Consider the following 25,291-nt stretch of genomic DNA (forward strand, 5'->3'; position numbering starts at 1 on the left):
GACGCTTGTGAGGAACGGTGTCGAAAGCCTTCTGAAAACCTAAAAATATAGAGACAATTTGACATCCCCTGTCGAGTGCACTCATTACTTCATGAGTATAAAGAGCTAGCCGTGTTGCGCAAGACCGATATTTTCTGAATCCGTGCTGACTATGTGTCAGTAAATCGTTTTCTTCGAGGTACTTCATAATGTTGGAATACAGTATATGTTCCAAAACCCTACTGCAAATCGACGTTAGTGATATGGGCCTGTAATTCAACGGATTACTCCTATTTCCATTTTTGGGCATTGGTGTGACTTGACCAACTTTCCAGTCTTTAGCTACTGAAGACTTTCTGTGAGCGAGTAGTTGTATATAATTGCTAAATATGGCGCTATAGCATCTGCATATTCTGAAAGGAACCTGACTGGACCGGAAGCCTTGCCTTTATTATGTGATTTAAGCTGCTTTGGTACACCGAGGATATCTACTTCTATGTTCCTCATCTTCGCAGTTGTTCTTGATCGCAATTCGGGAATATTTACTTCGTCTTCTTTGGTGAAGGAGTTTCAGAAAACCGTATTTAATAACTCTGCTTTGTTGGCACTGTCATCAGTAACTTCACCGTTGTTTTCGCTCTGGTATGCTTTATACATGACCAGAATCTCTTTGGGTTTTCAGCCAGATTCCGAGACAGAGTTTCGTTGTGGAAATTATTAAAAGCATCTCGCATTGAAGCACGCCCTATATTTCGAACTCCTGCAAAAGTTTGCCAATCTTCGGGATTTTGCGTTCTTTTAAATTTGGCATGCATTTTTCGTTGCTTCTGCAACAGCGATCTGACCAGTTTTGTGTACCATGGGGGATCAGTACCATCACTTATTAACTTATGTGATATATATCTCTCAGCTGAGGTCGATACTATTTCTTTGAAATCATTCCACAACTTTTCTACTCTTACGTGATCAGATCGGAAGAAGTGAAGACTGCCTCTTAAAAAGGCGTTAAGAGCATTTGTATCAGCTTTTTTAAATAGATGTACTTTGCGTTTTTTTTATGGTTGTGGGTGTTACGGAATTCAGCCTAGCAGCAACTGTCTTGTGGTCGCTAATCCCTGTATTCGTCATGATATTCCCTATTTGTCCAGATTATTTGTTGCTAAGAGGTCAGGTATGCTTTCGCAACCATTTACGCTTCGAGTAGGCTCATGAACTAATTGTTCGAAATAATTTTCTGACAAAGCATTCAGTACAATTTCGGATGACATCAAAAATGGTTCAAATGGCTCTGAGCACTATGGGACTTAACATCTGAGGTCATCAGTCCCCTAGAACTTAGAACTACTTAAACCTAACTAACCTAAGGACACCACACACATCCATGCCCGAGGCAGGATTCGAACCTGCGACCGTAGCAGCCCCGCGGTTCCGGACTGCAGCGCTAGAACCGCACGGCCACCGCGGCCGGCTCGGATGACATCTTTCGGTTTCGTACCGTACACACAGTATGTACATTTCATTCTTAGCAATGACACTCTTTTTCTGGCGAACAATTGCACGTAATACACTGAAGAGCCAAAGAAACTGGTACACCTGCCTAATATCGTGTAGGGCCCCCGCAAGCATACAAAAGTGCCGCAACAGGATGTGGCATTGACCCGACTAATGTCTGACGTAGTGCTGGAGGGAAGTGACACCATGAATCCTGAAGGGCTGTCCATAAATCCGTAATAGTACGAGCTGATGGAGATCTCTTCCGAACAGCACGTTCAAGGCATCCCGCATGTGCGCACTAATGCTCATGTCTGGGGAGCTTGGTGCCGAGCGGAAATGTTTAAACTCAGAAGAATGTTCCTGGATCCACTCTGGACGTGTGGGGTGTCGCATTGTCCTGCTGGAAGTGCCCAAGTCGGTCGGAATGCACAATGGTCATGAATGGACGCAGATGATCAAACAGGATGCTTACGCACGTATCACCTGTCAGAGTCGTATCTAGATGTGCAGGGTCCATGGATTCATGAGGCCGTGCACGTCCATCCGCTCGATACAATTTGAACCGACACTCGTCCGATTAGGCAACACCTTTCCAGTCATCAACAGTTTCCACTGGTTTCCACTGGTTGACATGACAGCAGCTGAGGAGGAGGCCATGGGTCTGATGATGGTCATGTGATATGACCGAAACCGGTCACCTGTGTTCTTGTAACATACGTGGAGTGATCAAGACTGAATTTTAAAAAGAAAAATCTTAAAAATTTTTGATCACTGTTCCAAAAATGTTTATTAAAATATGTGTAAAAAGTACACATGAATTCTGTCTTAGCGTTGCAGAGCTATGCTGGGTGGAAGACAGACATATACACACTTTGATGTAAGTAGATTGGAAGCATCGTTTGTTTCAAATTTTAGAATGATATACAGAGCGAGATCTAGGTGTAATCGAACCCGATTCCTCTGTGTGGCATTCAGAGACGTCAATCCCTCAGATGCTAAGGTGTTACGTCAATCTGAAAGTTACTGTAATGGACCAGTAGTCGTCTGTACTAATTCGAGTTACTCCATATAGACTCCAATTAGAAGTGGCATGCCCCTGAGAAGCACTTATTTTCTTTATGGACGTAGAAAAAGTCCATTATTGGACGCGAGGCGGCGTGCGTTCCGGTGAGCCTGCAAGTAATTATCCCCCATCTGAAGGCGGAGAACTTTTCTGTGCCCTGGTCGTCCGCGAGCTTTTTCTTCTGTAGCGCTATTATTCTCGCAGCCGCTTTACGGTCGGCACTTGATCCTCGGGCATCCTGGAGTGTCGCGTGTAGGTGACGGCAGAAGCAAAGAGCGCCTCCATTGTGTTTGGGGTCGGCACTCGGCGTCGCCAATGGCGGGTTATCGATGTCAACGGAATGTGCTCTCTCCACCCCCCAGCAGTGGCAACCGCTAGCCTGGCTCACCCCTATTATTTACGACCGGCGAGCCGGCGAACACTGCCCCTTAAGCCCCGAAAATTTGTACACTAAGCCTCTGCCGGCTCTCGGAAATAACGCAGTTTCGCGAGATCCCTCGCGAGTACATCTTAGGCCAATAAATAAATTCTGAAGTTTTCCCGGTTTAGCCTCTCTATTACTGCCACGGGGCGAATGCGTTTTACATATAAAGTGGCGCCCGAGGGGGATCCTGCCGAAGGTAGGCTGCTACGGCAACTGCTGATACTTTATAGAGCGCGGCGAAAGGGGTGAGAGGTGAAGGTGAAGGGGGTGGAGGGGGGATAGGTAGCAGGGCGATGACTGTGTGTGTTCGGAGAGAGGGTGAGTGGGAGAGAGAGTGAAGGGGCAAGGGGGCGTCGCCGGTGGCAGGCAATGCACTTCACCATTAATTACGAAGGTACACCAACTTAACCACCCCGCTCCCCACTCCCTCTCTCTCACTGTCTCTCTCTCTCCCTCCCCCTCCACGTCTGCTTAAATCCCCCCCCCCCCCCTCCCCTCTCAAGCTCGAGGAATGGGCAGGTGGTGCGCTGGGACGAGCAGCGCGCCGTATTTTCCCCGCTAATGTCGCGAGTTTGTGGCCGCTTTCGACCTCACCTCCCCACCTCCCCCCCCCTCCCTCTTCCGCGACGGTATAATGCGTCTAATGTACCGTAACGATCCTGCACCGAGGAGGAGAGGTCTGAAGAAAGAGGAGGCCGTCATGAGACCTGGCCAAAAGGACGCAACTGGAGAACTCGCGGAACTTTAAATAAACTACAGCTGGTGGCACGTCTGCAGACTCTCTCTCCCTCTCTCACCCATCTCCCTCCTCCCCCCTTTTCTCTGTCTCACGCCAACATGCACACACAAAAAAAGAAAAGGCGAGAGACACAAAAAAGGGAAGGGTCGTCATCCCCTGCGGAAGAAAGCGGCACTCGCTACAGCGTGTCTGTCCGTGACAGCCGCCGAGGACACGGGCGCTACAAAAATTTGGTTGACGCTGCGCCGGGGACCCGTCGGGAAAATAAACAGGACGCGCCGCGCGTGAAATTAATGCAGTTTAATCCGTCATCAAAGCCTCCCGCCGCAAAAATGTAATTACAGGAATACCTACTGCCTGCGGAGCGCGCCGACCTCGAATTTCGGACACTGCACTCGCTCGCTGGGATCGCGACACATTTTTCGTTATTACAATCCTCTTTCGTCTTGTAGACCTGTTTACCGCCCCCGTGGAATTTTCACCGGCGTTGCCTCACATTCACGTGAAAATAAAAGACGAAAGTAAAAATAAAACGAAGGCATGAGCCTGTTGCATAAACGCAAAATGTCATTGTTATTTTCTCCTTTGTGGTGCGTGCTGTCCCTCCTGTGATTTACTTTCTTCAGACCTTTTAATAGAGGTCAGCAGGAAGTCGGTTTCCACTCTTCTGTGGCTGCGTAACTCGACGCGCTTTTGGAAGAAGGTACTAGTGGCAGAAACGTGAAATTCTTTGTGCTTTCAGTTACCTCTTTGCGAACCTTACTACTAGTTTACTTTCACGCATAAAAAGAAGAATAAGAAACTGCACAAAGAGCAGTAAAATAATACATTTACTGAGTGTTTCCGAATTATTCTTTTAATATAACATGTTTTCCTGAAAATTTTTGCTTGCAAATTTTTACTAGCTATCACACTGCCTGTAACATTTGTTACTAAAAACGTGGGGTATATGCAACAGACAGTATTAGGAGTTAAACTACTCTTGCATCAGTTATGTATTGCATGCGCACAAGTTTTTCGTTATAAATCGTACAACTATTGTCGTAGGTATTAATAATTCACAAGCACAGATTTTCAGGACTATCTGTTAAGGGGTTAGAAACCTGCACGGTACTAGGAGAAATGATTTTATACTTTTTAATCAGATTTAAACAAGAGTTACACTAAAATTTATTTTTATTTACTTAATTATTCAAAGACGAACTGATGGTTTATGTGTTTGCAGTCCTCCCTTTATTTATTTTCCATTGTGTCCATACACACTATAATCTCAATATTATTAACAACTCTTAGACACCTTTTATCTCCTACACACTTTTTTTACATGTTTCCGTTTTCTATTTTTATTCGATCCTTTGCAAGTTATGAGTGTGTTATAGTTATCAATGGATTATCTAGCGTTGCCCTGTCACGTATTTGCGAAGGACGCCTTCAAGCATATTCCACGATACTTCCTAGATCCAAAACTGCATATGGCCCAGGATCTAGGCCAGTGGCAGGTAATAGAACTGACGTTGTCCTTCATTAGGAGACTCTGCCGATCAAGGATTGCTTACATGCGTAGTATAATATGTCGGACAGTGAGTGGGAGCTGATTCTTGGAGCACAACCTGCTAAAGGCAGGAAATTTCTGTACTTACCATTTACCCAGTACACGAAGCAATTGCAGGGAACAGGGCCATAGCGATATGAGCTTGCTGCTTCAGAGTTCGTCGAGAACGAACGCTTAAACTTCTGCTCAGACTTCGCATATGACTTAGTTCATCTGCCAAAAGTGTTCTTGAAAATTCTAGGAAGGAATATTAAAGTTCATGGTCTCTCTATTCAAGAAAATTTTATGCAGGAGCCTACTTTCGGTTTCCTTACGTCTTATACCTTAACATTTATTTGAGAGGAATCATTAATCCTTCAGGGTGTAATAAAACGATAACAACAAACTTCGAGGGGCTGTAGAGGAGTGCCTTGAAGAGGAAACTAAAGGCTGGATCTCGTGTCCGGAAACGTCATCCAAGGACGCTACAGTTAGCAGAAGCTCAGTAATAAACACCTTGGCAGTAAAAGTGAGTTATTTCTCTGACAATTCGTAAGCTGTGTTTTTGTGGCAGAAATTAGATGCCAACTGGCATTCTAAATGCAGTCAGTCACATTGTGAGAAGTTCCGCTAGCGGCCCGCAAGCATATAATCTAACATTTGCTACACAAGAATTGGCCAAGAAGCAGTTGTTGACCTGAATTGAGTTTTACATACTGTTATTCCAGGAAGAAATGGTATAACGGGAGTATGAACAGGAAGGTAGGCAGGGTGTGAGTTACTCTGAACAGTTCAGCGATAGGGTTGTTCTCATCAGTACCGACAGCAAACTAAAACCATCAGTAATAGTACACATATACATGCTGACGCCACAAGCAGAAAATGAAGACAGAGGAAGCCTATGAGGAGATTGGACGGATAATTCAGTAAAGGGAGATCATATCTAATAGTCACTGGGGACCAGAACGCAGAGGTAAGTAACAAAAATAGTTCAAATGACTCTAAGCACTTTGGGAATTAACATCTGAGGTCATCAGTCCCCTAGACTTAAAACTACTTAAACCTAATTAACCTAAGGACATCACACACAGTCATAACCGAGCAGGATTCGAACCTGCGACCACAGCAGTAGCGCGGTTCCGGACTGAAGAGCCTAGAACCGCTCGGCCACAGCGGCCGGCAGCTAGGGAACGGAATACAAAAGAGCGTTACGGTAGATTATGGGCTTGGTGGTGGAAATAGTAGAGGGGAGAGACTAACTGAAATCTGCAATAAATTTCAGCTAGTAATAGCATATACACTGTGCAGAAACCACAAGAGGAGGAGGCATTCTTGTAGAAGGTCTGGAGACACTAGAAGATCCCATCTGGATTACATGATGGTCAGACAGAGATTCCAAAATCAGATATTGGATTGGAAGGGGTACCAGGAACACAGACAAGATTGCACGTTAAGAGAATCGTCCGGAAAAATCAATGTGGAAAGAAGTGGGATATTGAAGTACTAGGGAGCGATGAGATGCATTTGAAATTTTCTTTGGATCTAGATATTTTGATAATATCACAGTAGGCACTTCAGTGGAAGAGTGGTCTTATCTATAAAGGGGAATCACGGAAGTTGCGCAGAATAAGGTAGGTACAGTGAAGGTCACTGTGAAGAAATATAGAGTAACAGAAGAAATACTTAAGTTGATCGACGAAAGAAGGAAGTACAACAATGTTCAGGAAAAGACTGTAATACGCTAGTGTACGTCATTTAAAAACGAAAAAAAACAGGAAGTGCAAGGAAGCCAAGGCGAAACAGCTGCGAGAAAAATGTGAAGAAATCGAAAAAGAAAAGGACCGAATCCACATATGGAAAAATCAAAACAATCTTCGGTGAAATAAAAAAAAGGCGTTAATCTTCAACTTTTGTAGTCCTGTTTCCCTCAGTTGCGTGTAATATTACGATATACTGATAATTTTTACTTATGGATCGTCTGACAGCAACTGAATAAAAGACAACTTTAGTGCCACACTAAAATTGTTTTATTCAGTTGCTGTCACACGGTCCACAAGTAAAAATTATCAATATACGCTAATAAAAGGAGTCAATGTGATGAGTGTAAGAGGATCTCCGCTCTCGAACGGAGACAGGGGACATAGACGGAAAGAGTACATTGAAAGTCCCTACGAGGGGGAGCAACTGCATGACGAGGTGATGGAAGAAGAAAAAGGAATCGGTATGGAAGACATAGGCTACCCAGTATTAAAGTTTAACAGAGATTTGGAGGACTTTCGATCAAATAAGGCAGAAGGGATGGATAACATTCCTTTGGAACCTCAGAAATCACATGCGAAGCTGCAACGAAACGACTGTCCAAGATGGTGTGCAGAATCTATGAGACTGGAGATATACCAATCGAGTTTTGGAACAGTATCATCCACACAATCCCGAAGACAGTAAGGGCAGCGAAGTGCGGGAACTGACGCACGATCGATCAGTTTAATGCCTCTTGCATCCCAAACGCTGACACGAATAACATAAGGAAAAACGGAAAAGAAAAATGAGGATGTGTTATATGATGATCATTTCGGCTTTCAGAAAGGTAGAGGTACCAGAGAGGCAGTTGTGATTTTGCGCTTGATAACTGTAGCAAGACGAAAAATCAAGAAGTAGAAAATGCTTTCGGCAGTGTAAAATTATCCAAGATTTTAGAAATTCTGAGAAAAACATGAGGATGTTACAGTATATGTAACCAATAAGGAATAATAACAATGGAAGACCAATAACAAAGTGTCCGGATTAAACAGGATAGAAGACAGGGATGTAATTTTTCACCCCTTGTGTCCAGTCTATATACCGAGAAAGCAATGACGGAAATAAAAGATAGGTTCAACAGTTTGATTAACCAACGTGGAAGGATATCAGTGATAAGATTCGCTGCTGACATTGGTGTCCCCAGTGAAACAAAACTGAGGAACCTGTTGAATGAAATGAGACACTATGGATTAAGAGTAAACCGAAGAATGACGAAAGTTATGAGGAGTAATGGAAATGACATCGCCGATAAGCTTAATATCAAAATTAGGGATCAACAAGTGGACGAAGTGAAGGAATTCTACTATCTTGAAAGCAAAATCATACATGATAGACAAAGCAACGCGTACATACAGCCAGACTACCACTGTCAAAGAGGGCGCCCCTGGCCAAAAGAACTCTGACGCAGAACATGGTTCCATCAGGTGATGTTCTAATTTACTCGTTTCGGTCGCTGACCATTCTAAAATGCATCTATAGTAATAGATAAATCGACCTCATTTCATCTAAAAATTACGTGCCGTGCATATTTGTGCATAGCATGGTCGTTAATGGTTCTTATCTTGTAATTTTTATTACAAATCATGCTATGCAGGGCAGTCAGAAACAGTCCGAAAAGCTTGTAAGGGTGTTGCAGGGTAGGTTCTTATCTTGTAATTTTTATTACAAATCATGCTATGCAGGGCAGTCAGAAACACTCCGAAAAGCTTGTAAGGGTGTTGCAGGGTAGGTTGTCCAGACAAATAATTGTTAAGAAAAAAAATTCGGTACATTCCGCAGTTTCAGAGCTAATTAGGGTTGAAGTTAGCCAATCAGTCCATTGCGCACTAGAGAAGGTGTCGCCAGACTGTGTTCTTCGGCCGGCCAGAGTGGCCGAGCGGTTGCCGGCACGGTAGCTCAGCGTGTTCGGTCAGAGGGCTGCGTACTCTCTGTAATAAAAAAAAAATTGAGTCAAGGAAGCAACGATCAATTTAAACGGATGTCTTCTGACGTCCGCCCCGACCAAACGCAACGAACTATATCGAAAAAAAAGGCGGTTATAGACGCTATAGTATGGAACCGCGGGACCGCTACGGTCGCAGGTTCGAATCCTGCCTCGGGCATGGATGTGTGTGATGTACTTAGGTTAGTTAGGTTTAAGTAGTTCGAAGTTCTAGGGGACTGATGACCTCAGCAGTTAAGTCCCATAGTGCTCAGAGCCATTTGAACCTTTTTTTTGTGTGTGTGTTCTTCGTTTCGTTTCCTAAAAGCGAACAACAGAGCGATACAAAAAATTGGACATGAGAAGGTTATAAGGATCGAACTCGAGCCAAAGGCTGAGCAGTCTCGTGCACTATCATCTACGCTATGAGAACAACTGACACTAACTGTATCAAGCTAGCCACTTGAATTAGCGAGCGCAACGGCCTTATTGGCTAACATCACTGGTAATTAACTGGGAAACAGCGTAACGTATCGAATATTTTTCGTAACAATTGTATCTCAGCACACCCTATCCTGCAACATCTTTACAAGCTTTTCAGACTTTCTGACACTCCTTGTACACTTGCTCACGTAACGATGATTAAAAAAAATGGCTCTGAGCACTATGGGACTCAACTGCTGAGGTCATTAGTCCCCTAGAACTTAGAACTAGTTAAACCTAACTAACCTAAGGACATCACAAACATCCATGCCCGAGGCAGGATTCGAACCTGCGACCGTAGTGGTCTTGCGGTTCCAGACTGCAGCGCCTTTACCCGCACGGCCACTTCGGCCGGCAACGATGATTACGATGACGGTGTATCCCCACCTGTTACAATAGATGGATCTGGGAATGGGCAGTGCCCGAACTAGTAGTACAGAAAATAATACACAGCCTAGTCGAATAATGTCCTTCTTCAACTTCATTGAGGTTGTGTGGCCCACCCAGAAGAAGGTGGTTAATAGAAATCTACCAGTATCAAACATAGGCCTTAATTTTGGAAAGAAATTTCTGAGAATGTACGTTTGGAGCACAACATTACATGATAGTGAACCACAGAATACGGGAAAACTGGAGAAGAAGAGAATCGAAGAGTTCGAAATGTGATGCTGAGAGAGTTGTTGAAAATTAGTTAGACTGATGAAATAAGAAATGAAGAGGCTCTACATACAATCTGCGAAGTAAGGAAATACGGAAAGATTAGAACACACTCAGAAAATAAATGAGGGAGGTAGAAAAGGCAATCTGAGAGGAAGAGATTGGCACAAGAGAGGAATTAGTGGCGAGCCGCATCAAACCAGTCAGAAAACTGACGACTCGAAAAAGGGAGACCTGCATTTAGAATCTCGTTATCGAGCAAAATGATCTGTTTGTTGTTTTACACAACACGGTTTCTGGACGCCCTTAGCCTTCGTTAACAGTTTTCTCAAATGGCAGCTCTAGTTGACCAAAAACGTATATTTTTACGTGGCCCTGCTTCTGGGCGCTCCGACTCACAACAGCCCTTTTGTGATTGAACGTTTGATAATGGCCTAGGGCTCTAAACTGTTCCTTTAAATATGTAAACTTTGTAGGAGTGGAGCTGCTATTTAATAAAATTACTCATCTAACCCAGTACTAAATTTGTACGCTATCGAAGATTCCAAATGATTCATACCTCTATACTACGTACTTCAAAAATCTCATTAGCTTTCAATTTTTTTAATAAAATTTAACTGTTATGCAACACTCTATATTGATCAACATCATGTAGTAAAAAACCTCAATGCGTTGCACTCAACAAAATAAAGTATGCGAAAAACAAGTCACACGGCGTAACTTGAGGATGGTTACACTTAAAAAGATATTTTGTTTCTAAAGGAAGCTGCTAAGTGAGTAATTTTGTTTTCTCATATTCGCGCATACCACCGTCTGAGGAACCTTCCTGCATTCTCCTTCTTCCCCCACCGCCAGGGCCGGAATTGTTTTCGGCTTAGCCCTGCTGCCGTGATTGATCGCTCCCTGTCCTTCGCGCAGAATACAAATGACAGCGCCCCGCGAGTCTGATATATTTCATCCGGAGAAGAATTTTTCGAGTACACAAACACTATTGATCCTTTCTGTGCGGCGCTCACGGCCAAAAATAGAAGTGTTTACTAAAAATTCTTGGTCTTCTGCCAGAGATATCTCAATCTGTCTCCTAAGTGTAATAATTTTACGTATTTGAGGAATAACTTTCACAACTAGTCCTTCTGTACCCTTCCCACATCCTCAGTTATACGACGGTTCCTTTCATAAAGTGATCACAGATGTAATCTACAGTTTAAAGTGACAATCTGTGCTTTAGGAACGTTTTTAAAGTCAGTGACGGTAGCCGGCCATTAAATGTCTTACTGAAATGAAAAACTGTTTAGTAAGGTTGGAGTATTCTCCTGAAAATGATCCGACTTCTACCTTATTCAGTATCTGAAGAAAAGGACTGCAGATATTTAGGGTCAAACGAGGAGGTTAATACAACGGTAGATAGTGTTTTGTAGACCTTCCGAATCCTAATTTTCTGGCTGTTATTTACTGCCAGCAAAAACTAAGGGTATGGTGCAGTGACGTGATAGGTATCTTGTGTATTTCTGATGAATAAATACAGTGTTACACTGCTGTATGGAACAGTTTTCAACATACCCTCATAAAAGCTTCGTAAACTTCCACAGATCGTCGTCGTCGTCATCATCATCATCATCATCATCATCATCATCATCATAATTATCGTTGTTGTTGCTGTTATCGTCGTCGTTCTTCTTGTCTTCAATCCGTAGAATGGTTTGATGCAGCTACCTGCCGCAGTCCATCTTGTGCAAGTTTCTTGATCTCTCAGTAATCACTGCAACCTAGGATCATTCCAACCCTCCAGCCTCGCTCCATTACAAAACTAACTATTACTTGGATGCTTATTTTGTTTTCTATCAACTTATTCCATATTTTAGTCAAGTTGTAACAAAAATTTCTTTCCTCCTTTATTCAATGCCTCGTTCTTATTTCATTTCCACAGAAAGATACGTATTAGACAAATACTTTCACAAAAGACTTTCCATTCTTACATTTACGCTCCACGTTAAAAACTCCTCTTGATATTGCCTGGCTGCGTTTTGCCGTCATTAGTTACTCCGCTGCCAAAATACTACTTTTGGCTTCGCATTTTCTAATCTAATTTCCCCGGAGTGATCTGACTTCATTCGAGTACCCTCATTGCCGTTGTTGTACTTTTGTTCATTTTCAATTTTTTTTTCAAGAAACTGACTATTCTGTTCATCTGATCTTTCACATCCTTGGTCGTCAATAACAGAATTACGGCGTCATCAGCAAACCCCAGTGTTTTTCTGTCTCCTCTCTCAACTTACATTCATTTACTATCTTTCATCTTCATTTGCTTTTTGATACACAGATCGAATAATAGGGGGATGTGCTACAGGCCTGTGTCAATTCCTACTCAACATCTGCTTCCTTTTCATGGCGTTCATCTCTTACAATTGTAGTCTGGGTCTATACAAGTTATAGAGAACTTTTAGTTCGCTGTATTTTCCCTCATCTTCAGCATTTCGGATAGTATATTCCAGTCAACGTTTTCAAAAGCTTTATCTAAATCTACAAATGCTATAAACGTAGGTTCTTCTTTCTTCAGTCTATCTTCTGAGATACATCAGTATGGACTCTCGTGATACTACATTTCTCCCGAATCTAAAATGATCTTTCCCAAAGTCTTCTTTCTACCAGTTTTTCTTTTCTTCTGGAAATATTCGTTACAGTATATTGGAATCACGAATTATCAACTAACGGTTTTGTAATATTCATAACTGTCAGCACGTGCCTTCTTTCTAAAAGGAATATTAGATAGTCTTTAAAGTCTGAGGGTATTTCTCCTCTCTAATAAATCTTGAAACCAGGTTTAACCTTTTTTTTCATGACTAGCTCCCCCAAGCCTCTCATTAAGTCTGAGGGAATGTCGACAACTCCAGGGGACTTGTTTCCACTTAGGCCTTTCAGAGCTCTGTCAGATTTTTTTCGCTGCGTCATATCTCCCATCTCATCGTCATCATCTTGCTCTTTTCTTTTTTTAACATTGTCCTTAAGTTTGTCCCTGTTGTATAGATCCTCTATGCATTCCTTCCACCATTCAGCCTTCCCTTCTTTGCTTAGCACAAGCTTGCCATCTGAGCTCTTAATATTCATGCAATGGCTCCTCTTTTCTCCAAAGATGTCTTTAATTTTCTTATGCGCTGCACCTATATTTCCCCCAGTTGTGCATCCTTCTGCGACCTCGTATTTCTCGTCTAGCTATTCGTGCTATGCCGTTTTGCACCTCCTGCCAATCTCGTTTTCTAGACGTCTGTATTCCTTTTTGTCTGCTTCGTTTGTTGCGTTTTTATATTTTTCTCTTTCAGTCAATTAGATTCAGTATCACATGCTACTTCCGTTGGATATCCTTGGACCTCATGACGGCACTGTGGTTTGTGTACAAGCTAAAGACTTCCAAATGTATTCTCACAAAAAATTTCTATAAAACTTTTTTTTTTTTTTTGTAAATGGTGAACAGTTTCGTTAGCTTAACTGCATCTTCTGATAAGAGAGCAGACAAACCAAAAGAAAAATTGCATTACGTAACAAATTTAAGTAAAAATTGCTATTGGCTTACTTAAGTTTTTTTAATTTTCGGGGAATTTATATCCGACACGCAGTATTATAAATACACTCAGAGTCTACAAGACCGTTGCATTGTCCATAAACTTTTTATCTTAAATCTTCAGGTAAAATGTGATATGCACAACCATAGCGTGCTATGTACATCCATAGAGAGCCTGTACATAACACATTTTACCTGGCGATTTACAATAAGAATGTTATGGGCGATGCAATGACCTTGTACACTGCGAGTGCATTTGTAATGCCATATGTCGTATATAAATTCCCTGAAAATAAAAAAAATTAAAGTAAGCCAATAGCAATTTTTACATAAATTTGTTCCTTAAGGCAATTTTTCTTTTGGTTTGTCTGTTCTTAGATCTGTAGATGGCACTTCAGCTACCGAAACTGATCATCACTTCGTAGTTAACAAAAAAAAAGGTTATGTTAATTGCGATTGAGAAAATGTTTTTAAAATTTTTAAATATTTTATTTGAATACCTACTTACGGTCGATTTCTCCTACTCTGACAACGTCAAAATATTCACAAAAGTCGGCCCCCTCACTAAATTGATCCCTGACAACTGCAGAAGACATTATAACTGACTGCGATAACATTGCGCTGCTGTGTGCAATAACAGTGCTACAGGCGAGCAGGTTTTGCCACCCTGAGGAAGGATATGGGAGGCATGCGTCACGCGCGTCTGCTACACGCGGGGCCCTCCCACACAAACAGGGCGAGCTCCAGGGGACGACAAGTGTTCTCCAGCATCTCCCCGCGCGAGCACTCCTCTTCCGCCTTCCACACACCACTCCGGCACCGCCGCTGCCACCGCCAGCCGGCCATCACTTTCGCTACATCTCGACAGCCCATGTCGAGGATCGGATGTGTATCGTAGCTATAGCCAGCAAACATTCACTGCAAACATTAACAATTTAACCTGACGCTGAGATATGCAGATGATTAACATTCCAGCGCAACCGCTTAAAGCAGGTAGAAGTACACAAGGGAAGACTACGCAATTGATTCCTCATCTAGAATTCTCATTTGAATATCGTTTGGGAGAAGATCGTGTAATGTTAGCGTTACCAGAAGTAACCTCTGACAGCACTGTCGGAATTTGATAGTGTCTGAATCCTGGCCCACCGGGACTTTGCTGATCGCGCTGTCTGGAATCCAACGACTGGTATACGAATATGGAATCTCTGGGTTCAGAAAGGCGTTACGCAAAGCCTTGCAACTTTTCTGTGCTCCACACGACTAGCGCCCGAGAGGACAGGCATACTGTTCGCTTAGCCGTGTGGGATCCTACAACCACGCCACGTATCTTGAGCTAGGAAATGATGATGATGAACATTGAGGTTACGCTGTAAAGTATGAGTAACACGACGTTATAAAGTATGTTCTGTTGTTACGTTGCAATTCTTAAGACTGGTTTAATGTGATTCTCCAAGCTAGTCTATTCTGCACAACTCTCTTCATCTCTGCTTAGCTACCACAACCTACATCCATTTGAACAAATTTATTTTTCCTCAGTTCGATTCATTAAATTCTCAGTAGTTATTCAGTCTACCCATCTAGTCTTCAGCATTCTTCTTTAGCAGCACATTTCAAAAGCCTCTACACTCTTCCTGTCTGAACTGCGTAATGGCCACTTTTCACTTCTGCACAAGGCTACACTCCAGACAAATACCTTCAAAAAAGGCTTCCTAAAACTGCTATAACTTCAACAGCTTTTTATAGTTTAAGTGTACGTTAATCGTTCTTTTGTATAACTTGTTACATGTATGCAGCAAAACAAGATCGAAATGCGTCTCTGTACGTAGAAAAAAGATAATGATCACATTATTTGATACTATTTTATATTTTTATGCGAGCAAAATCAAATATTGACGACACAACGGGAACGTTACAACACCACTTGCAGCTCGTGCCATTAGTCTGACGATGGCCATTGGCTGGTCCAATATGGTTTATCGCGTTGTGAAATGCAGATGTGATTGCGTCGTACAAAGGGAATAAAAAAATAAAAGAACATAACCAACTAGTCACTTAATCTCCATGGGCAGTATGTCATATTCCTCAAACATTAGGTGACTCATAATAGCAGATTACTAAGGATATCTGACCTCAACGCAAAGGCTGATTTACCAAGCGAGGTGGCCGCAGTGGGTAACACACTTGACTCGCATCTGAGAGGACGGCGGTTCACATCCCCGTCCGGCCATCAAGATTTAGGTTTCCCGTGATTTCCCTAACTCGCTTAAGGCAAATGCCTGGATGGTTACTTAAAAAGGGGCACGGATACTTCCTTCCTCTGCCTTCTGTAATACGACCTTGTTTTCCGTCTGTAATGATGTCGTTGTCGACGGGACGTTAAACCTTAATCTTCCTTCCTTCCAAAAATGATTTGAACACGGCAGTGCTTTACTACTGGAGGAAATACACTTTAATGTGGATTCCTAACCACGGTGCAACTTAATATTGCCCATTAACAAATCATTCTTAGAGGTGAATGAAGCGTAAAATGATAGGAAACGATTCTAGTACAGATTGGGTTTCGAACCCCAGAACATTGGATTTTGTAGTAGAGCACTACAAAAAACACAGAGAGGGTGAATGAGCTGCCCTTACCGCTATTGTTTTATGCAGCCGCAATGTTAAAGCTGGCCTTTGTAAACCATGCGCGAGATTGTTATACTCTTTCGCTCGCTACGCGCGAACTATTAGCCCTACAGAAAGACGAACAGGACCTTCTTGCAAGAAATTTAATGTTCTTCAATTTTGTACTGGAATACGTTTGTGCCAGAGGCCGTAGTTTTCGAGTTGTTCAAGACAAACGTACAAAAGTGACCTTCAAATGCAGCCCCACTCTCACATCCAGCCCCCACCGGTCACGACTTTTAGGTGTTGTTCATGGAACTCCCTCCTACCACTACGCAAGTACTTGTGACCGCACGAATTATTTCCCACTTTTGACGTCCCTTGCTCTTCATTGACTGCCTTATTAAGCTACCGGCTTAATCGAGTACTTACAAATTGCAAAATTGACGTTTTTGTAAATTGTATTTAATAGTTTTGTGAATTTTAACAGCATAAAATGAACAGTTGCATCGTTGTCTTTGTGAGGTCGTCTAGCTACGAAGCTGCTGTAAGGCTTAAGTGTACATCTAATTATCAACGTACGGTAACTAGTTTTAGCGTAACATTCAGAAAAATCATTTTTCGTTCATTACGCTCACTTGTACGTTTACATTAGTAATGTTCACGAAGTAGCTTATTACGCTGATGGCAGAATAGCCCAGTCTTTAGAGCAAAAAGAGTCGAATATCGTGAATAGTTCGTATAATTGGAATTTTTGTGCTGTGGTAGGAGAGAACGCCATGAGCAAAATTCTAGAAATTCTCAGTGATGTGGTATGAGTGTGGGATGGAAGTGCGTTTAAAGGTCATTTTTGTACGTTTTTCTTGAGTAACTCGGAAACCGCCGCCTCTAGTGGAAGACTAAACCAGCGCAAAATTTGACTACATCATATTTCCTGCACAAATGTCCTGTTCATTCTTTCTGTAGAGGTAATAGTTCGCACGTAGCGAGCGACAGAATACGAAAATCTAGTGCATGTTTTAAGAAGGCCAGCAATAATATTGCGGGTTGCATAAAACGACGGCGTTAGGGGGCAGCTGAATCATCCTGTACAATTATAATTAAATGTTTCCATGAGACATTTAAGTCTCTTTGTATTATCTACGATAATGGTCGAAGCAGAAGAAATGAATTAAAATTTGTGCTAGGCCAGGACTCGAACCCAGGTCATCTTGCTTGCTAGGCAGAAATGCTTACCATTATACCACCGCAATACGATGATCAACGTTACTGCACGAACTTCCATCGCCGTTACGCTGGTGTAATGGTTAGCATTTCTGCCTAGCACGCAAGACGACCCGGATTCGAGTCCCGATCGCAGCACAAATTTTAATTCATTTCGTCTGCTTCGATCATTATCGTAGATAATAAAAAGAGACTTAAATGTCCCAGGGAAACACTTCATTATAAGATCTATAAAGATCACCAATGGTTCAAGGACGTCCAATTACGTCAGTGCTGGGGTGCTTGCCAATATCGGAGAGCACTGGCAGTAGTGACGATATGTAAAGGAAAAATGAGTTGAAGTTTGCGTTGAGGTGGGCACTCAGCTTAGGTAGCTTGTGCAGCAATGTTGACCATCGTACTGCGATGGTGTAATTTCTGCCTAACAAGTAAGAAGACCCGTGTTAGAGTCCCGGCAGCAGCACAAATTTAAATTAATTTCGTCTGCTTCGATCATCATCCTGTACTCTAATAATCCAAAACATTATGACGACTGCCCACCACAACGTTGGATGCCGCCTGGTGGCGTTTCGGGCACGTGACGCGGTAACAAAACTATGTAAGCGGAGCAGACACGGACGGGGTGTCCCACTATATAAATTATGGGCCACAAACGGGGAAATCCATTGAGATGAGCGACTTTCAGAAAGGGTACAGATTATTATTACGCAGAGCCTGTGAACGAGTATTTCGAAAACGGCGAAGCTGACTGAACGTTCACGTTCTATTGTCGCAAGCATCTACAGAAATAGGTACAAGGACGCTAAAACTACCACTAGGCGCTAAATGGATGGGCCTCCACGAATCTTCACAGAGCGTGCTCTGTAGCGTCTCTGCCAAAACAGCAAAATGTCGGTGCACGCGCAAGTGATTCGGAGCACACCGTGGTTTGTACATTGTTGAACATGAAGCTCTGCAGCAGACCACGCCTACGTGTTCACATGTTGACCCAACGACATCGTCAATTACACTACTAGCCACTAAAATTGCTACACCACGAAATGACGTGCTACAGACGCGAAATTTAACCGACAGGAAGAATAGGCTGTGATATGCAAATAATTAGCTTTTCAGAGCATTCACACAAGGTTGGCGCCGGTGGCGACACCTACAACGTGCTGATATGAGGAAAGTTTCCAAACCGATTTCTCATACACAAACCGCAATTGACCGGCGTTGCCTGGTGAAACGTTGTTGTGATGCCTCGTATAAGGAGGAGAAATGCGTACCATCACGTTTCCGAGTTTGATACAGGTCGGATTGTAGCCTATCGAGATTGCGGTTTATCGTATCGCGACATTGCTGCTCGCCTTGGTCGAGATCCAATGACTGTTAGCAGAATATGGACTCGGTGGCTTCAGGAGCGTAATACGGAACGCCGTGCTGGATCCCAACGGCCTCGTATCACTAGCAGTCGAGATGACAGGCATCTTATCCGCATGGCTGTAACGGATCGTGCAGCCACGTCTCGATCCCTGAGTAAACAGATGGGGACGTTTGCAAGACAACAACCATCTGCACGAATAGTTCGACGACGTTTGCAGCAGCGTGGACTATCAGCTCGGAGACCAAGGCTCCGGTTACCCTTGACGCTGCATCACAGACAGGAGCGCCTGCGATGGTGTACTCAACGACGAACCTGGGTGCATGAATGGCAAAACGTCATTTTTTTTTCGGATGAATCCAGGTTCTGTTTACAGCATCATGATGTTCGCATCTGTGTTTGGCGACATCGCGGTGAACGCACATTGGAAGCGTGTGTTCGTCATCGCCATACTGACGAATCACCCGGCGTGATGGTATTGGGTGCCATTGGTTACACGTCTCGGTCACCTCTTGTTCGCATTGACGGCACTTTGAACAGTGGACGTTACATTTCAGATGTGTTACGACCCGTGGCTCTACCCTTCATTCGATCCCTGCGAAAAAGTACATTTCAGCAGGATAATGCACGACCGCATGTTGCAGGTCCTGTACGGGCCATTATGGATACAGAAAATGTTCGACTGCTGCCCTGGCCAGCACATTATCCAGATCTCTCACCAACTGGAAACGTCTGGTCAATGGTGGCCGAGCAACTGGCTCGTCACAATACGCAAGTCACTACTCTTGATGAACTGTGGTATCGTGTTGAAGCTGCATGGGCAGCTTTACCTGTACACGCCATCCAAGCTCTGTCTAATTGCCCAGGCGTATCAGGGCCGTTATTACGGCCAGAGGTGGTTGTTCTGGGTACTGATTTCTCAGGATCTATGCACCAAAATTGCGTGAAAATGTAATCACATGTCAGTTCTAGTATAATATATCTGTCCAATGAATACCCGTTTATCATCTGCATTTCTTATTGGTGTAGAAATTTTAATGGCCAGTAGTGTATGATTTCAGCGGTTACGGCACCATCGGAATTCGACCGTCGATTAATCGAAACATATCCGTTCTTCGGTGAAACACATTTTTGCTTCAGTAGGTCGATGATTGTCTCCACAAACTCCGTCATCTACGTTGACAGCGGCTCGAAACGTTCAGCGCGCCACGGACGCCAGCTGGTGGGAGTAATACTATGCCATGGGAGACATTCTCCTGTACTTGCATGCGACCTGCGCTGGTAGTCGAAGAAACGCTGATAGCTGCGAACCAGCTGCATCCATTCAGTCTTGATGTCTTTCCCGATAGCGACATCATCTTTCATCAGTATAATTGTCCGTGTGTTGGAGCCAGAACCGTGCTTCATTGGCTTGAGGAGCGTTATAGCGAACTCACGCTGATGTCTCGGCGACCAAATTCGCCTGATTCAAATCCTGTGGAAACCATCTGGGTCGCTATCGGGTGCCGACACCGGGTAAGCAAATCAGCGGCTCGTTATTTACGCGAATTATATGACCTGTGCGTAGACATCTAATGCCACATACCTCCTCAGACCTACCAACAAACGGTCGGAAACCTGATATGCAGAATCAGTGATCTATTTGTTTCCAAAGACGGACTAACAAGATATTAAGCAGGTGGTCATAATAATTTGGCTCATCAGTGTATAGTAAATAACTTATAGGGTCTAGCAAATAAATTTTTCTTCACTGGATCTGTGAAAACTCAAATGCTCATACTTCGTTATTCGTGTACAGAACGAAAGGTGAAAAGGTAATGACAAATAATAAAGATAAATATCAGATTGAAAGGATACAAAAACGGGACAGAAAGACAGGTAGTCGTGTACTGTGCACCCCACGATAGTCACAAAACGCCTGACGCAAAATCGGAAATAACTCAGTCGGACGAGTCGCTATTACGAACCGACCCGGCGGCATTGTCCTGAACAATTGTGGACGGCAAGACGATTTGACAGTAACGGCTCTGTGATGTGAAAGAATGTTCTGATCGATCCAGCTGAACCCGCTGCGACATTCGCTGCTTTTGTCTTGTAATTTGTGTCAAAGGCAAAACAAAAGTCTCTTTGAGTATAAGGACTGATTGGCGTTTATCTGGCTGTGACGATTACTTAATTGCGTTTTCCGTCCGCCAGAGCGGAAAAAATAAATAGCTTTTGTAAACAGTTTGTCGTTCGCTCTTTCTGCTTCGCTAACGAGACGTTCGCTGAACACTTTCCATTTATTTTGAAGGATCGTTCTTGGATAATCCACGCCAAATTCCGATTAGTCATTGTTTTTAAAATACCTCTCTTTGTTTCCCGTTAACTTAAAATATAAGCTGCGATGAAGAGTTATCAAATTATATTTTCCCTTGTGAATGCGGACGCCTATTGACTATCTCTTTCCACCCAACCATCACACACACACACACACACACACACACACACACACACACACACACACACACACACACAAAGAGAGAGAGGGACTGCAAACTCTTCAGATCGAAATTTCGGATTAACAGCGCCAATATAGAGCTTGTAAATAGGCAGGATGCAAATTTAAATTCGAAATAAAATCGGTGAATTAAAACCTGTGTAAATTGTTTGCTCCGACAGGGGCACATACGGAATTAATTTCCTAGCTTTGCGAATGGATACCGGTTTCAGATATTTTGAATTGTGTTTCGTTAAGGATGTTCATGAGGACACAATATAAAATCGGAAGAACTTTCTTTCACGGCGATCTGTTCTGCTTTTAAGTTATTCAAGGGAGCGTACACCCTTACGTAGTTTGTATGGAATGAAGGAATGGGGGGGGGGGGGGGGGGGGACCTGAGATAAGTTGTCAGGTAGTACTCGTGTCGCGGTCAGGCACACTATTTCAGCTAGACATACAAAAGCAAAGAATTTATTATATTGTCGTCAAACAGTACAGAACCTTTTCAAACTGATCATTCAAGAGAGACAAAATTTTACTCTCTAAGACAAAGAAAGCGACGCATCCCGAATGAATTATCCGAATGGGACGGACATCGGTAAATGTGATGTTCACGTACAGACAAACAAACAATTACAATCTCAGAAAAAAGGGTGAATTTATTCAAAAGAAAGAGCGTCACAAATTGAGCAAGTCAGTAAAGCGTTGGTCCAACTCTGTCCAATCAATTATTCAGCTTGGCATTCATAGAGTTGAAACTTCCTGGCAGATTAAAACTGTGTGCCGGACCGAGACTCGAACTCGGGACCTTTGCCTTCGGAGGGCAAGTGCTCTACCGTCTAAGCTACCCAAGCACGACTCACGCCCCGTCCTCATAGCTGTACTTCTGCCAGTATCTCGTCTCCTACCTTCCAAACTTCTACTTTGCCAGCGAAAGGCAAAGGTCCCGAGTTCGAGTCTCGGTCCGTCACACAGTTTTAATCTGCCAGGAAGTTTCATATGAGCGTACACTCCACTGCAGAGTGAAAATCTCATTCTGGATTCATAGAGTTGTTGGATGTTCTCCTGAGGGATGTCTTACCAAATTCTGTCCAAATGGCGCGTTAAATCGTCAAGATCCCGAGCTGGTTGGAGGGCTCTGTCCATGATGTTCCAAACTTTCTCTGTTGGGGAGAGATCCAGCGACCTCGCTGGCCAAGGTAGGATTTGACAAGCAAGAAGACAAGCAGTAGATAATTTTTTCGTGTGCGGGCGTGCGTTATTTTGCTGAAATGTAAGTTAAGGATAACTTGCCATGAAGGGAAACAAAACGGGGCGTAGAACATCGCCGACGTGCCGCTGTTGCTATTATGGTGCCGCGGATTGAATATCGGGCTGTAGGGCGGGTGACCGTCAAGTTGGTATCCTACAGCTGTTCGGAGCGTCTCCATACACGTCTTCGCTGATAATCGTGGCTCAGTCCGAAGCGGGACTCTTCGCTGAAGGCAATTCTACTCCAGTGACACTCCAGGCAGAAGATGTCTTCCCCAGCTAGTCCCGTCATACTCATATCCTCTCTGATCCTGTCAGTTCATCTCAGCCGCGGTCTTCCCATTGGTCTGTTACCTCTGCTGTCTTCTTCCACCACCTACCTAGCGATCTGCCTTCCTCGGTGCTTTACGTAACCACACCGCGTCAGTCTCCTCTCTTTAATCACTGCCTCAATCTTCAGCGATTACTACGACTGTTGCAGTTCGCTGTTTTTCCATTTTCTCCAGTTGTCTCAATCCTTCATTGGTCCAAAAAATCTTTCGGAGTACAGCATTCTCAAATGGCAGCAGCGTTGTGGCTATCTTTTGGGTCGGAGTCCAGGTCTCTGCTCCGTATAGGACCACGGGTCGTATTACAGCCATGTGGATCCTAAGCTCTTTGGGTCTCGATACAAGCGGAGACATGAGAAGTTTTTGGAGTGCAAACTTTGACCTGTTCCCTGTTTGAATTGTTGCCTTTACTTCTTGGTCTATCTCATTCCTTTCACTGAATACGCACCAAGATTACTGAATCTTTCATCTTTTTATTCATTTTACCATCCTCATGTAAAGGTCCGCCATTGTTTTTTCTGCTCATTAAGAAGTATTTGACCTTATCCATTTTCGTATTCATGCCTGCTCCCAATCCCTCTTACCGTATGTACCAGATCTGGTTCATTCTATACTATCAAAACTACAGGGTGTTTCAAAAATGACCGGTCTGTTTGAAACGGCAATAAAAACTAAACGAGCAGCGATAGAAATACACCGTTTGTTGCAATATGCTTGGGACAACAGTACATTTTCAGGCGGACAAACTTTCGAAATTACAGTAGTTACAATTTTCAACAACAGATGGCGCTGCGGTCTGGGAAACTCTATAGTACGATATTTTCCACATATCCACCATGCGTAGCAATAATATGGCGTAGTCTCTGAATGAAATTACCCGAAACCTTTGACAACGTGTCTGGCGGAATGGCTTCACATGCAGATGAGATGTACTGCTTCAGCTGTTCAATTGTTTCTGGATTCTGGCGGTACACCTGGTCTTTCAAGTGTCCCCACAGAAAGAAGTCACAGGGGTTCATGTCTGGCGAATAGGGAGGCCAATCCACGCCACCTCCTGTATGCTTCGGATAGCCCAAAGCAATCACACGATCATCGAAATATTCATTCAGGAAATGAAAGACGCCGGCCGTGCGATGTGGCCGGGCAGCATCGTGCATAAACCACGAGGTGTTCGCAGTGTCGTCTAAGGCAGTTTGTACCGCCACAAATTCACGAAGAATGTCCAGATAGCGTGATGCAGTAATCGTTTCGGATCTGAAAAATGGGCCAATGATTCCTTTGGAAGAAATGGCGGCCCAGACCAGTACTTTTTGAGGATGCAGGGACGATGGGACTGTAACATGGGGCTTTTCGGTTCCCCATATGCGCCAGTTCTGTTTATTGACGAAGCCGTCCAGGTAAAAATAAGCTTCGTCAGTAAACCAAATGCTGCCCACATGCATATCGCCGTCATCAATCCTGTGCACTATATCGTTAGCGAATGTCTCTCGTGCAGCAGTGGTAGCGGCGCTGAGGGGTTGCCGCGTTTGAATTTTGTATGGATAGAGGTGTAAACTCTGGCGCATGAGACGATACGTGGACGTTGGCGTCATTTGGACCGCAGCTGAAACACGGCGAACGGAAACCCGAGGCCGCTGTTGGATCACCTGCTGCACTAGCTGCGCGTTGCCCTCTGTGGTTGCCGTACGCGGTCGCCCTACCTTTTCAGCACGTTCATCCGTCACGTTCCCAGTCCGTTGAAAGTTTTCAAACAGATCCTTTATTGTATCGCTTTTCGGTCCTTTGGTTACATTAAACCTCCGTTGAAAACTTCGTCTTGTTGCAACAACACTGTGTTCTAGGCAGTGGAATTCCAACACCAGAAAAATCCTCTGTTCTAAGGAATAAACCATGTTGTCTACAGCACACGTGCACGTTGTGAACAGCACACGCTTACAGCAGAAAGACGACGTACAGAATGGCGCACCCACAAACTGCGTTGTCTTCTATATCTTTCACATCACTTGCAGCGCCATCTGTTGTTGAAAATTGTAACTACTGTAATTTCGAAAGTTTGTCCGCCTGAAAATGTACTGTTGTCCCACGCATATTGCAACAAACGGTGTATTTCTATCGCTGCTCGTTTAGGTTTTATTGCCGTTTCAAATATACCGGTCATTTTTGAAACACCCTGTATATCATCCTCATAGACCAGCGTGTTGATCCTTCTACCAAGCTGAATTCCTGTCTCTAGGTTTGTTACTTATAACTCGCGTGTGGATTATGATAGAGAGATAAGAGATGGGTTGGGTTGTTTGGGGGAGGGTACCAGCCAGCCAGGTCATCGGTCTCATCGGATTAGGGAAGGAAGGGAAAGGAAGTCGGCCGTGCCCTTTCAAAGGAACCACCCCG

At 43.6% G+C, this 25,291-nt stretch overlaps 1 protein-coding gene and 1 non-coding gene across 5 annotated transcripts in view; one reads left to right on the top strand and one right to left on the bottom strand.

The window, feature by feature from the left end:
- LOC126259233 (irregular chiasm C-roughest protein) overlaps nucleotides 1-25,291 on the top strand; it is a 1,966,280-nt gene that overhangs the window by 1,778,753 nt on the left and 162,236 nt on the right. The window lies entirely within an intron of this gene.
- On the bottom strand, nucleotides 22,101-22,175 carry Trnar-ccg (transfer RNA arginine (anticodon CCG)). Its single transcript has one exon. It is a non-coding gene; the product is annotated as a tRNA-Arg (tRNA).

This window comes from Schistocerca nitens, chromosome 5 (genome assembly GCF_023898315.1).
Source record: "Schistocerca nitens isolate TAMUIC-IGC-003100 chromosome 5, iqSchNite1.1, whole genome shotgun sequence".
NCBI classification, from domain to species: Eukaryota; Metazoa; Arthropoda; class Insecta; order Orthoptera; family Acrididae; genus Schistocerca; species Schistocerca nitens.